At 41.7% G+C, this 14542-nt stretch overlaps 1 protein-coding gene across 3 annotated transcripts in view; it reads left to right on the plus strand.

Annotated features, from left to right (window-relative positions):
- The window catches only part of ADARB1 (adenosine deaminase RNA specific B1), an 87214-nt gene that overhangs the window by 14114 nt on the left and 58558 nt on the right, over positions 1-14542 (plus strand). For all 3 annotated transcript variants that reach the window (XM_074594282.1, XM_074594280.1, XM_074594281.1), the window contains exon 2: positions 10235-10279. The gene's annotated coding sequence lies outside the window, so the exon portion shown is untranslated. The remainder of the gene's footprint in view (positions 1-10234; positions 10280-14542) is intronic.

A 14542-nucleotide genomic window follows, 5' to 3' on the forward strand; every position in this document is an offset into this window, starting at 1 on the left:
TAGCTATCAAGGAACTAATGGAAAATGGCATTTGCTGTGACCTGGGGTAGTTAAGTCAGAGAAGTGGTATTTTCTTTGCTAATCGAGGGGAGAGACAACTCCGAAGTTCCCATGATGCTATAAGAGACAGGTACTTTGGAGAGGCAAATCACGCAGCCTTTGTTGAGAAATACTTATCTTCATGCCTTGCCATTTCATTGTTTTGATTTTTGGGATCATCTGGATCCTGAATTCAGGGTGTTTTGCTGAACGCTGTAGACAGAAAATGTGCTAGCCATGAATCGTAACTTCAACTTCAGCATGTGTTTAGCTCTGTATTCAATCTTAAACGCTGTATTTCATGTTTCCCTTTGTTTTTGTTGGATTGGCTTGGATATTGGTAGCTTGAAATACAAGCCAGCCTTCGTTCCACTGGGAAGGGAAAAGCACAGCCTGATGTTTAAGGGCACTATGTCGCCACATCTGCCAACACCCGCTGGGTGCCAGCCCGGCTGTGGCTGCGCTGAGAGCTGCAGCATCTGGAGGCGTGGTGAAGCTGCTGGTGCGTAGTTATAGCAGGCGTTGCAGCCGAGTAAAGCTGAGCTGGTTGGGATGCTCCTGGAAAAAACCACAAGCAGTATGGGAATCCTCATGCTCTGGGAAACCATGCAGCACCAGACATCAGCCCAACAACCCACAAACAGGGCAAGGTGAGGTTTTGGGGTGTAAGTTGGGAGAAGCATTTTGTATTTCATATGCACCAGTGAAGTGAATTTTTTCAGCTCACTACATTCTGAACATCTGTATTTCTATTCAAGATTACAGTCCTTTAACCAAATTTTTCATCCCTATTATATAATTTTTTTTTAAATGGAACCTTTCAAACACACAAAAGTGAAGAAAAAATTTGCTTTGTGTCTAGAACTTTCATCACTGACTGATTACTTCTCCCCCTCTTAAAAATATGTGTAGTTTCAGATTTGTCTTGCTACAAGGTTCTTTGGGACCACTTTGTATAATTTAGTTAGTAGATAAAGTAGGCATAAGTATTTCTGCTCTCATTAGGCTCACTTCCTTTGGTTATCAGAACAACTTTTAACACTCAGCAAAAGAGTATGTTATCTGAGAATGTATTTGTCAAACTCTATCTGAACTCAAAAAGATTTCTGAAGATGAGCGTATGAGTTACCTACTGACAACTCAGCCTGTGGGGGTAATACATCAAAATTGTCTTCTGTTGTTTTGAGTCTCCATCTTGATACACTCGCAAGTTTTGGTCCAGTTGCCCTCAGCTGTGGTTTCTGCTTGAGAATCACAACATACAAGGCTTTTCAAACCTTTTTCTGTATGCAAGTAATGCAATCCAAGGGTCTGTTCCGGACATGCCATCCTGACCTGTGCCTGGGTCATGCCAGCATCCTCCCTCTCTCTTACTCTCCTCCTGCCCTACCCTTACCCTACCTGGTGTTTCCCGTGCTTCCCTTGCTGGTCTTGTCAAACTCGAGAATATATCACAATTTCTTGAGTAAGAAGGTGGTAAGTACCATTTCTGCACAACGTGGCTGTAAAATGTCTAATGTTCTGTGATGGCAAACACTCTGCCCACACACCAGAGTGGTGACGGAAGTCAGATTTTGCACCATAAGTGTGGTTGGTGGGTGTTTTTTTTTTTTTTTAACATACAGATATTTAATATTGAATAACACAAGAAGCTACTCTGGAAGGGACAGTTTGAGTCAGTCTTGTGGTAGTGAGATCCCGGATAGCTAGCTGCAACTGCCAGGTCCTGAGGAGAGCTTCCAGAAACTCAAGAAGACTGACTGAATTGAGCCCTCTCAAAAGTTAGCCTTAAATTCTTCACATATACTCATATTTGTAGTGGGGGGAAAAGCAAAAATGTGATTTTTTAGAACTGAAAGCTAATGCTTTCATATTCTTAAAAGTCCAGCAGCTGGTTCTTCCAGAAATATTGCAGTGATGAGATGCATACACAAAAATCCTGGAAACCTCCACCACGGAAACGCAGACTGTCGGCAAGACTTGAGTTACAAACACGGGGTGCTTTGAGTTTGGCTTGCTGAGACTGCTGCTGTGCGCTCTCCCTGCATGCTGTGATGGCCTGAAAGCAGGCCTCTGCGTGGAAGAAAACCCAATTTCAGGTACAGGCACTGTTGGGTTTTGGGTTTTTTTTTGTCTCCCTGCTGTGTTGAGGCAATTTGCATGATCCCCCTTTCCTTGCCTTGTGCGGCAGGGCAGGGGCCACTGAGTGCGCGCAGGTAGGTCAGACTCCTTGCTCGTGGTCCAGCTCCAAGGCTCGGCTGTGCAAACAGCTGCATCCAGACAGGAATGGTGGGGGAGAGCAGTGTTCACCGGTACGTGAGTGATCCTGTGTGCAAGGGAAGGGCAAAAGTTACAGCTCTGTGCAGCCATTGGCAACTCTTCCTCTTCCCAGCTCCCTTGGAGCCGAGCCCCTCTCCTGTCCCTGCATCGCTTTCCCGCAGTCCCCAGCTCTGCCCAGAGCACAACATGGGTGTATAAACATAAACAGGGAAGCAGAGAGAAAACAGCTGACCTGGAAACGTGACTTCCAGCTTATCACACCCCAGTCCTTTGTTCAGGAAAACAGTGTGATTTGGGTTTCTTCCACAGTCTTTTAATTTCCCTGCGTATGGAGTTCCCGTAATGTGCAAGTTAACGCCAAAGGATTAAAGAGCTCTGAAATCCTTAACATCTATTTGATAAATAAATAAATAAAAACATGCACCAGCAGTGACAAAAACCTGTCTGCTTGAGAAGGGCAGCTGCTGTGACAGCAGAGTGCTCACTTCTGCTGTTGGGTGCCCTGGCTTTTGGTACGTGCGTGCAAGCCACGATTTTTGTTTCCTCAGTTTAGTTTGTACTTCCTGGCTTTTTGTGCACAGTGGATACAGTTTCATGCTGTTTCTCCTGGTGGGGGAAGCTGTTGGTGAGCTGCAGGCTGATGGAGAATGCTTAGCATCATGATTCATATCAAAGGCTAAGCCTGAAATGTGCACTAACAATATCTGTGTTAAGCCCTGGTATACACTTTTTACTGAAGTGCAGTACCCTTTTCTGCTGTTTTATCTTTATATAGGCTCTATAAACTGCAATCAAATTGCCTTCTAATCTGCTTAGTGATAAAATTAATGAAATTCTTTGGCTGGGCTGCAGAAGATAGTTTTTCCTGCAGTCATTTGTATGCGTAGGTGTGCCTGTGCCCCTTGAATCTTGTCAACAGGAGGGGTTTTTAATCTCTCTCGTGTCACTTGTTCTCTGTCAGGTGCAGATACGTAACCCTAGTCTCACTCAGTGCCCTGCTTTTAAATCCAGCAATAAATAGTACTGGTTCTTCAGGCTGCAGAAGTGGTTTGGGAGCTTCCAGCGAGATGTGTCTTGTTAGCAGGCGCTGCTTCGTGTGGGCATACTTCACCCCGCCTTTGCTAATCGCTGGTCTGCCTCCCAGCTTCGTCAGCAGCCGCTTCTTACACCGAGTGGCTGAAAGCAGCTGATGGCAGCGGTTTGCTTTTCTGCCTGGCAGTGGCTGAGCCATGCTGTCCCGTGTTTAAAAGGAGAAGCCTGTGAATAAGATGTGTTGGTTTGGCAGTCCTGAAGCAGTAAACTTTAAGGTCTGTGGAGAGTGACTTCCCATGGTAAAGGCTAGAGAATATATTCATAAGTCCTTAATGCAGGATGTAATCTCATGGTTTTGAACACTGTTAAACGGATGATAAGTATTTTGCATCTTTTTGGTAAACGTTGATTTCAGAGGCACTTTTCTGAAGTCTAATGTTAAGGTACAAAATGCTCATGTGGATTTTCTCTTTGCCCTAGGGAGGAAGTAAGAACGAAAATAGTCAGCCTGCCTTGTTCTGAAGCCTTAAAAATATCACTGTTCAAATTTGCACTCTTCTAGTATGTGCTGAACATATGTAAAACAAGTATGCAGGACATTTTACAGGTATTTTGTCCGGGATGTGTTAACCAGAGACTCCCGGTTCCTCACCATAGCAGAGATGACAGCTTTCTTGGTCAGTGCAGGAACGTCGGCATCTTAGTGGAGCATCTTCCAGTGCCGGAATTGGTTGGTGTGGCTGGGACGGGTGAGTTGTCCTGTCCCCATCGGTCCTCTAGCCTAAATTCTCATCCACAGTCTGTCTGTAGTCCAGACTTATCTTTTTCTTGTAGCTGTTGTCTAAAAAGTACTAATATGGTGCAGAGAAATTACTTTCAATTGGTTTCTTAAATTCCTTTGTATTTCAAAAGTTGCTGCTTAGTCTTGAGATTGCACTATTGTACTATTTCAGTTTGACTAATGTTTAAAACAGATAAATGAGTAATGTAACAGTTTAAACATTAGCTATAGTGAAATCACGAAAAAGAAGATTAAAGCCTAGATTCCCCTGAAAACATTTATTGTTATTTTGCTCAAGTGAATAATTTCTTTGGCTTCAGTCACATTCTCTTCTAAGGTGACTGGTGTTATACATGGGATGTCGTGATCCTGTAGAAAGGAAGAGCGGCATTAAAATCTTTGATTTTGAAATAATGCTGTTTCAGTATTGAAATTTTATATTGAGGTTTTAGGCTGTCATAGATAACCAGTATGTCAACACATTGTTAATATGCTTTTCCAAATATAGGGGATCACAAAATTAAAAATCAGAAATTAAAAGTTCCTTCCTGATATTATGTGAATATGTGAAACCATTTTTCATGAGAGAATGTTTGAAAAAATAATTTACACCTGTATTTGTTCCTGATGAACACATTTGAATCTTTGAGTGTATAGATGTAATCTTATTTGATACCTCCAGCAAAAGCAGTAATAGCTTGGATATTACTTCATGGAGTAGCACTTTTTTTTTCCCTGTGGATACTAACCTAATTCCTGTTGCTTAGCAGCTGCTGAATTTTCATAGTTTTTGAAGTGTAAGTGAACTTGGTTTCAGTGTCTTACAAACAGATACTTTCTATACATAAATTCAAAAAAAGTTTGTTTTATGCCAGGTGAAGGCGGCACATTTGACAGCTTTGTATTGTGTATAAACTGCACTTACTGCTTTTTCCAATTGCAGCATGTATGTCCTTTCTGCCTCAAACTATTTTTTTCATTATGATAATCAGTTGCTAGTCTTTCCTAATTTATTTTGGAATTTTAAATGAGCAATTCAAAGGGCTTATAGGGTTCATGGTTTGGATTTGGGCTATTATTAATTCAGTCTGATAAGGCATATATCATCATAGATGTCAAGTTGTTTCTTCATATTTAGATGGAAAAACTATTTCCAGAGGAGAACTCTGTTCTGTAGTTGAACTGAGTTTATAGTTTATGGCAGAGACTTGTCCCCTTTGTGTATGAAAAGATGTGTCATGTCTTCTATTGCAGGCTAATGCTATATTTTTCTGGGGTCAGGACGAAAATCTTCCATAAAGGCGTCTCTTCCCTGTGTTCCCTGTGAGAATAGAAGAGGAAGAGTGAGACCAATGCCCTGATAGCCTGGAGGTACCCTTCTCTTTGAAAACTGGTGGTGGCATTTTGAAGTGGGAAAGATTCCTAGTTAAAGGCGAAGAATCATAGAATCATTTAGATTGGAAAAGACCTTTAAGATAATTGAGTCCAACTGTAAACCTAACACGACTGAGTCTACCACTTGAAGATGGTATAGAAAAATACCCGGAAGGACAAATTCTAGAAATTAAATACAACCAACTGAAAATCACAGTCAGCTGCATTTACTTTGCAGCCAGAGTGTGTTGGCACTCGTGTCCCAGCAGAGGACTAGGCAGATAGTTCAGGCTGGAGTAAAGGTTTCTTCCAGCTGCTTGCCTTAATCTGGGGTTGAGAGGCTGAAGCAAGTCCATTTTAATTAATAAAAAACTTGGCTCCTCTGGTGCCTAGGGAGGGTGTAAATCACTTAGCAAAAACCATGTCTGTATCTGCATGAAAAATACACCATCTTTTGAGTTTGTTATTTGACCTCTCTGTGAAATGTCTTGACTCAATCTGCATCAGGACGTGAACTGTGCAAAAATGAACTGTGCAAAAATGAACTGAGCAATGCAACTGGCTTTCTACCTCTAAGCAATGCTATTTCCTGACCCAGCATTAAAATTGGAAGGGCAGAGGATGCTGGATTTAATATGCCTGTGGTTTTTGTCATGTGGATGTGTGCAGCTGAGATGCCTCAGCAGCTTACTTGTGTTTTTCAACACCATAAAAGTAAAATAAATAGGAAAGTTAATATGTAAAGATTGGAGGTGTTATTTTTTTGTCCTGTCCACATGGCTGGTGATGAGCGCCTCCGGGTAGTTGCCTTGCCAACTTTGGGTGGTTCTTGCAGGTTTCTGTCTTGAGGTGGTACCTCCTGTCCCTTGTGGGTGGGTGTTTTGGAGGTCTCTAATTGGCCATCCTTTTTTTCCCCCCACAGTCTTACAGAACTGAATCTATGCTTCTAGCATCTTGCAAATTTAAAATACGTTGGAAAATCACTGTAAGTTACCGTAAGGGAACATGGAAGCATTTGCGTGTGTGCCCAACGTGAGGGTGCCTGATCCCCTTGAATGGGGGTCCCTGGCTGATGTCACGCCTGGGACCTGGGGCTTTGGCTCCCCGTGGAGGAGCCCATGTCGGGGCATTGCATCGTCTGACCCCTTAACATGGGTCTCTGCCTGGCAGTGTGCCTTTTCTCCTCCGGGTTGGAGGAGATGGGCATGGGATGGGCTGATGGAGCAGGGTATTGTTTGGCCAAGGTGACCAAAGTGGCAGTGATAGCTATAGAGTTGGAGTCGCAGGACCCCACCACTTGCTCAGCCAAGGCGGCCTTCATTGCCTTCAAGGAAGATTTTCATTGTTTAAGGAGAGCCCTGCAATCTTTCTCCTTTCTCAAAGATTTTTGGATTGTTTGTTGACCAATGAAGACCTCAAAATTTTAGCTGGATGCACTTCTCAGTGCCTTTTTCCTAAGGAAGCTTTCAAAGGGCCAGCAGATTACCTCTGACAAACTAAAGATGCTGCTTTGTACATGTGAGATGAGTCTATGTAATGAAGTTAGTTATCAGATCTCTGATTCGATTCTTATTGCTTTGAAACGTTTTCAGTTGAGCTTTAAAAAGTTAGTATTTTCAGAAAGTCCTAAATGTCCAGCATGACATGTTCTTCAAATGGGTTTCAGGTATCCTTTGCTGCCCTGCCATGTTGGGGGTGTTTCTGAACTCTTACTGGTAAATAAACTCACTATTCATTTTTAGAAATTAAGCTGTTCAGAAGTCACTTTATTTCCATTTGTTTTGATTTTTTAATTGTTATTCTAGCCATGTGGCGAAAAAGAACTCTTCTCAGGCTTGCTTTTGAACTCTTTTATTTTACTCCTGTCTGTGGCAGGAGGATAAACCTGTATTAAAATGATAATTGTAGTTTCATGAGGGAAGCAAATGCCAACAAGGCAACGTGCATATCTCCTTTGGGGGCTGTTTCCTGACATTTGTAAGGGACTAAGAATTGGTTTACTGATTGCTGGGAAGTAACGATGTGGAGATGCTGTGGGGAGGTGCTGAGCTCCTAGAGGAGCCCCTTCTGGCAAGCAAAGTGTTTGCTCTCTGCAAAAGGTGGTGAGGACGCATGTTGGGACTTGAGCAATCCCTGAATTATCCATCTGCCACCAGGCAAAGCCATGTAGAACATGCTGGAAATGAGGGGTTTGTTCCTGGTTTTTGTAACATTGTGGTATTTCCCTTTCTTTCCCATTTAGCATCTTTACTGATTTAAGGTGTTACAAGTCTCATTTTTGTCTCTGCCAGTTTTTACTGCCCATGGTCCTTCAGCAGTGAAGCTGGCTTCACCAGCCCATGCTTGCCGGTGGAGTGGGTTAGTGCTGGACCGTGCGTTCTGGGCTGGAGGCTGGCTCACAGGGGTCTCTTCTTCTGCTGACGTTGGTGTGGGAGCCACAAAACCTGAAGGCAGAGCGATCCTCTGCTGAGCAAACGTCCTCAGAGCCCCAAGCAGGTGTCTCCACACATGGCTCTGCCCGCTGCGAAGATCCAGTGCAAACAGCGTGGCGTGCCCAGTTTGTATGAGATTAAAATATAAGTGGATTTCTAAAACAAAAAAAATTTTAAAAGGCATTTTTCCCTGGTGTTGAGCAGGTGAGTGAATGTCTTTGGAGTGGGCAAAGGCACTCTGGTGCCAGTGTGGCCATACTCTGCAGAAGCAGCACCCAGCCCTGTCTGGGCTCTGCCAGCTGCCACCCGCCTCCCTCAATCCAGATTTGGACTGCTGTGGTTTGCCAGCTAGAAAACTGAAAGTTAGAAAATAAATGTTTTGATTTTTCACTGTAGATGTATTTTTAAGTAGTACTGTAAAACTGTTTCATATGCATCGTGCCTATGGGCTGGTTGTTACCCTGTAAAACTTTCTGCAGCTGTCAACATATAATGATTTTTTGCACTTAGTGGTGAAGCTTATTTTAAGTCCCAAGTCTCATGAATTGTGTTTCTTTAGCTTGAAACTCAGCGAATTACCGACTGGCGTAATATTGCATATAAGGAATACAATCTGTAAAACAACTCAAGGTTATACCAATATAAAAACTTAGTTAAAAATTACTAGCAGCGTGTTGTTTTAGGATTAATTATAACTTTAAAGCAATGCTCATGTAGAATGAGAATTATCAAAAACTCATTTTTAAGAAAAAATAACTTTTTTTGTGGTGGATGTTGCCAGAAATACTGGAATTTCATATCACACATAGTTGATAGCTCATATTCCAAGGGTTTGTAAGAGTTTTTTGTTGTGGATGTGGGGCTACTAGGTTGGGCAAATATTGAAGAAAATGGTAAATCATCATGCTGTAAGTACTATCTCCCCATTTGGTGGTCTTGAGTATAGTCCATTGCAGCACGGGAAGCTGACTTCAGTTGACATTGCGTTGAGCTTTCTAGGCATTTTTATGACTTCACGCTAAGACCAGTATAACATTGGCATATTTTTCTGGATTATTGGAAAATACCACCATGAAGTGTTGGGAAATGTCTCTGAAAAAACCCAAGATTGAATTAATGCAATCTTCCAGTATATGGATGTTAAATATTGTGTCAGATACCTTCTTGTCTAACTTGACCCAAACAGTTTAAGATATGATTTATGCATCCATCAGTTTGTATTGTCCATAGCTGTGCTGTGCGTGCTGTATAACTAAAAATTTAGTGAAAGTTTTTGTAGGGTGCCAGCACCCTCTTGTGGGCAGTGTAACAGCAGAGAATTTTTTTCATTTCAATGTGCAAATATCAAAATCCTTTAGAGGTACAGGTGGTGTCCCCATTCTGATCAACTGCTGGACTTTTTGCAGAACGTAGCCACTTGACTGAAATACTCTGTTGCTTTGGAAATAGGTTCTGTGATTTGCTGAACCATTTTAGAATCGCGTATGCTCACATTGATTAAGTCCCATAAATATTTTTTTATAACTAGGAGGTTATCTGCAAAAATAAAACCATCTGTTCCTGGTTGAACAGACATGCAGTTTATATGTATTTCTGGAAAGAAAAGAAAATTTCTTGGAGCATCAGTCCTTCCCTCTATCCTGTATCCTTCTTACCTTACATCTGCCACCTCTTTCCTACCCCGCTGCTGGTAGTTGAGGGGTTTTCCAGTTTTGCAGGCACTTCAGGAGAAAGCAAGACGATGCCAGTATTATCAGGAAACCGGTGTTTGAAAAGGGGATTTGTAGTGTGAGATGTTGATTATATGGATTAAAATCAACAAATAAAAATAAGACCTACATTAAACAAAAAAATCTAACAAGACAACCATTTCAGATTTGCTTGAAGGATGAATTGGCTGCAATAACATGGAAGTTGATTTTAGTTTTAAGCCATTATTGGCCAGATTTTTTGCTGACTCTTTCTGGTTGAAGGTGCGGAGATTGCAGATTAGGTTCTGCTAAATGATTGCTTGTACTGCTGGGATGTTTCTCTTGGCCTCAAGTACTAAACAGCTTCAGTCTTGACTTTTTTTATTATTTTTTTTTTTCCCCAACCAGGAACGTCCAGAATTGTTTCTCCCCCTCCCTTTGCTGGAGTTACAAGGGAATTGGCTCTGTGACTGTGTATATGCAGTATGTACTATTTATTCTTACAGAATCAGAAATTTGTCCCTTTCAAGGTCAGGAATTGCCATTTGTAATACACCTATATTTGTAAAAGAAAAAAATACTAACTGTGTTTCTTCTTTTTGCAGGTGGCAGAATCTGCATGTGTCTGTGACTGATTGATAGTTAAAAAGGTAAGCAGACTACATTGGCAAATACATAGTGAGATTCTTTGTCTTCTGATTGATGTGTTCAGATCATAACTTGGAGGAGAGAATTCATCTTAATACATTTAAAGAGTTATTTAAAACTTTCTTATTTTATATATAACTTTTATTTATGTTTGTACACTAACCCCCTTCAAAGATATTAGATCAGTGCAGTTTGAAAATAGAGAAGATATTGTTAAGAAATATCTAACTGTATCAGGTCGATGTACAATTTACAAAAAATTACCCTTCTGACTGCAAATTTTATCAAATCCATATTAATAAAATAAATATGCAAAGCTGGCACATAGGACTTGAGTTTGCTGAGTGTTTGAGCCAAGCTTTATGACTGATTGTGGTGGGAAAGGAAGAAATATGTCCAATTTATAAGTCTGTCTCCTAACACTAAACATCACTCCACCTTGCGTGACTTTTTTTTTTCTTTTTATAAAGTATCTTCAAGATCTTTGAGACTCCTTTAACCTCCTTTAAAACTATTTCAGATTTTTCTTACAGTTAGCTATTATTTTCCTTAGCACCACTGTGTAGCTGCATCTGTTATTTTTTTAAATGATGCTGAAAGTACTGGTGTCACTTATTGGGAGATCAAGGCTGCTCAGTTTTCTCCTCTGAATCGTTACTGCTTTTTCCTTGGAAGCATATCTTAAATACATTTCTGACAGTCATGAGTATTTGATGAGGCCTTCAGAAATAACGTATGTTAAAAATTTAAATGCTCTGTCCTCAAAGTAAGCCAGTAATAAGGATAGGTAGTGGTACCTAAAACAGAACTTTGTAATAAATATAGGTTATAAAATAGTTTACTGTAGAATATATCTGCAAATATTTTAAGTTATTTCTAATTTGGAGATGGGCTCTAGATTTCCTTGGTCAAGGGAGCAAGTGATGTAAAATCATTTATTTCTGTAGTGTAACAGTAGATGGTGCTGTTGGAGGGGATTTAATCACCTGAGGAGTTGAACTGCAAGCTGAGGCACATGGTACCAGAGCTCTTGGGGTTCTTGGTGTGCACCCAGCAGCTCCGTGCTTTGAGATTTGCTGTGCCGAGCAAATGCTCAGGCTGTAATTAGCCTATACAGATTCTAGTGGTTGCTGCTAATTTACATTCATTCTTGCTGCAGTACACAAGACTTGAAGGAAAACTTCTTGTTGGCCTGTAATGGCATCCTTGTGCTTCAGAAGTATGTGAATTGCACGTTGGGAAAAAAATAATCCCTAAGAGTGATTACAAAATCACTGTGCGACTGTTTCTTCAAAGAGTGTATAAAGTAAGCAGATAATAGTGGCCAAATCTGTAAGTAAATGAGATTCATATGGGTGTTCTTGGTGCATAGAGATTTTCATGCAGTGTATTAATGCATTAAAAAAAAAAAAAGAAAAAAGTAATAGTGAGAATCGTTTGTGTTCCGTGATCAAACTCTTTTTGTCCTCTTTCTCCTTTGCCCAGCAGCTTTCCAACTTAGCTGATTTGGACTGAGTCTGGTGGGTACCTAAAGATACGGTAGATTATTCCTATGAGTTTTGTGAAGAGTGCCAGGTAGCTAAAAGTGCTGCGTCTGGCAGAAGAGCTGCAGCTTAGCCTTGAGCCTCCTGGTACTAGGCAACCTAGATGGGAAGGGACTGTAGATCCAGCTTCTATAGGGTCTATAGGGTTCTATAGGGTCTCCAGGTGGAACTCACAAACTCACTTAGCCACAAATCCATGTCTATCACAAGCCATAAATCCACAGAAACTTTGACTTTATTCCAGTGATCTAGGTGATAGAGGAGAGAACTGAGATGCTACCAAACGTTTCCATCAGTCTCTGGGGTTTTGGTGGAGGACACCCTAGTTGTTTAGTGTTTCTGTGTTCCTAATTCAGTGATGTGCGTGAGATGGAAGCGTTCAAGATACGTAGGTATGTAACCTAATTCACCCTGGGAATTGCTTTTTCTTTGGAGAGGAGGAGTCCAGTTTCTCCTTGATGCCTTTGCAGGCTTTGAATCTGTGAAATAGATGATGTTACAGGATTTACTGCTTCCAAGGTATACATTAAAACTGAATGCTGCATTTTGGTTCTGGTGTGTCACCTCTGCCTCCTTACATTCAGCTTTTAACCTGCTTTGTTCTAATCATGCAGACTTTGCAACATATTTTTGGATATTGAATATCGAATCTCATGCATATTACATATTGCATATTTTTTATTTCCTAAAACTGTTGTTAATGTGCCAACTGCAAACGAATGCAGTGGGTCACTAAGTTTCTCTCCCAAGTGCATTGTTTATATTCCTTTGTCAGCAGTCAGCTTTTAGAGACTTTATTTCTCTATTGAAAGCTGTCATTCTTCAAACTAAAATTATCTCAGATCTTCCTGATTCTCATACCCGAGAGGCACTTTGCTTTGGGCAGCAGTGGTCAGTAGAGTAGGAGCTGCTTTGGAGAGGAGAGCTACAGGGATGAGCTGGAGGAGTCTTTTTTTCAGTCTTTACACCAAGTCCTGTGAACTAAATCTCTGGCAGGTTAGGGCAAATAAGTTAACTGTTGAAGGCAAAATCACTTTTGGACTTTCAATACCTAATGCAGCAACTCTTCTCTGAAAGAGAAGGAGAAATACATGTTGTTATGTACATCTTTCTCCCCTGTGGTGAGAACAAGGTGGTGAAAGTTTCAACAACTGGAAGAATTACGGTAAAGAGCTCAGTGCTTTCACAGGCTGCTATTTTGCTTTTTACGAAGTATGCTATTTGCTCAAAGGAACAAAATGGATTTTCATTCCCCTAAGGAGTGTTTTTTTTCCTTTCTCTTTCTGTGTATCAATGGTGCTTTTCCTTCAAGGACGTGTGGATTCAGGTACCTCACCCTCCTTGTCCTTCCCCATCACACACAGCTTAATGTGGATTAAATGTCAGACTTGGCCTGAAACTGTTAATTAGTGAGGCACAGAACCGCTAACTTCAGTCTTAAATTAGGTCTGGTCAGACGGGAAAGTGGTCTGCCCACACACAGCTAGTGCCTGTGCTGACACGAACTGTGGGCTTCACTGGGGTTTCCTTGGTCACAGAATGGCAGGGGTTGGAAGGGACCTCTGGAGATCATCTAGTCCAACCCCCTGCCAGAGCAGGGTCACCCAGAGCAGGTTGCACAGGAACGTGTCCAGGCGGGTTTTGAATATCTCCAGAGATGGAGACACCACCACCTCTCTGGGCAGCCTGTTCCAGTACTCTGCCACCCTCAGAGTAAAGAAGTTCCTCCTCATGTTGAGATGGAACTTCCTATGCTCAAGTTTGTGCCCATTACCTGTTGTCCTGTCACTGGGCACCACTGAAAAGAGCCTGGCCCCATCCTCCTGACACCCACCCTTTAAGTATTTATAAGCGTTGATAAGATCCCCCCTCAGTCGTCTTTTTTCCAGACTACAAAGACCCAAATCCTTCAGCCTTTCTTCATAAGAGAGATGTTCCAGTCCCCTAATCATCTTCGTAGCCCTCCATCTGCCTTAATCTTGCCATGACTGTGTAGACCCATCAGGATGTAGCATTGCAGGCCCTAATGCTAGACTATCGTCACTTTTAAATGAGGCTATTTCTTGTTGCCATGAAGGGAGAAACATTGCTATGTTAATCCAGAGCATGCCTCTGGTCTGTGAGCCCAAGTGGGCAGTGTTTAGTAAAGAAAGGAGAGATGCTAGAAGCATAAGAAAATGCCTGACCTTCTGTATGCTGCAAAGGAATATCATATCTTGTCGCCCCAGGGAAGACTGGTTTGGGGACTTAGTCTTAGATGGTGATGGGGCTCATTTCCTCCTGGGCTCCTTGATGGTAGCGAACATGTGGTAGCGTGACTATGGCATTGGTAGCTTGTTCCATCATGGCAAATTCTTCTTTTTAAATTGTGTAAACTGAGCATGAATGGTCCTGTTGATATTTCTTTATCTTCAGTGAAGCAGTGTCCATTAACATAGATGCTGAAGTAGAACTTCAACTCCTCTGAAGTAAGCAGGGAATTTGCAGCCCTTAGCACTTAGGTGTCCTGCAGAAATCATTTCAGTCAACAAGTTAACTCAGTCTCAGAAGTTTTCCATCACAGACTGGAGATGGAAAACCATCACAGACCTAGGATCTGGAGAACAAGTGCCAGCAGAGGGAGCAGGAGGTGGAGAGGTAGTGCTCCTTGTTTGCAGGTCAACCCAGTCCCAGTGGAGAGCTTGAGTGTGTTGGTTTTAGTTAGTGAAGTGCTGCTGATTT

This window comes from Larus michahellis, chromosome 7 (assembly GCF_964199755.1).
Source record: "Larus michahellis chromosome 7, bLarMic1.1, whole genome shotgun sequence".
NCBI classification, from domain to species: domain Eukaryota; kingdom Metazoa; phylum Chordata; class Aves; order Charadriiformes; family Laridae; genus Larus; species Larus michahellis.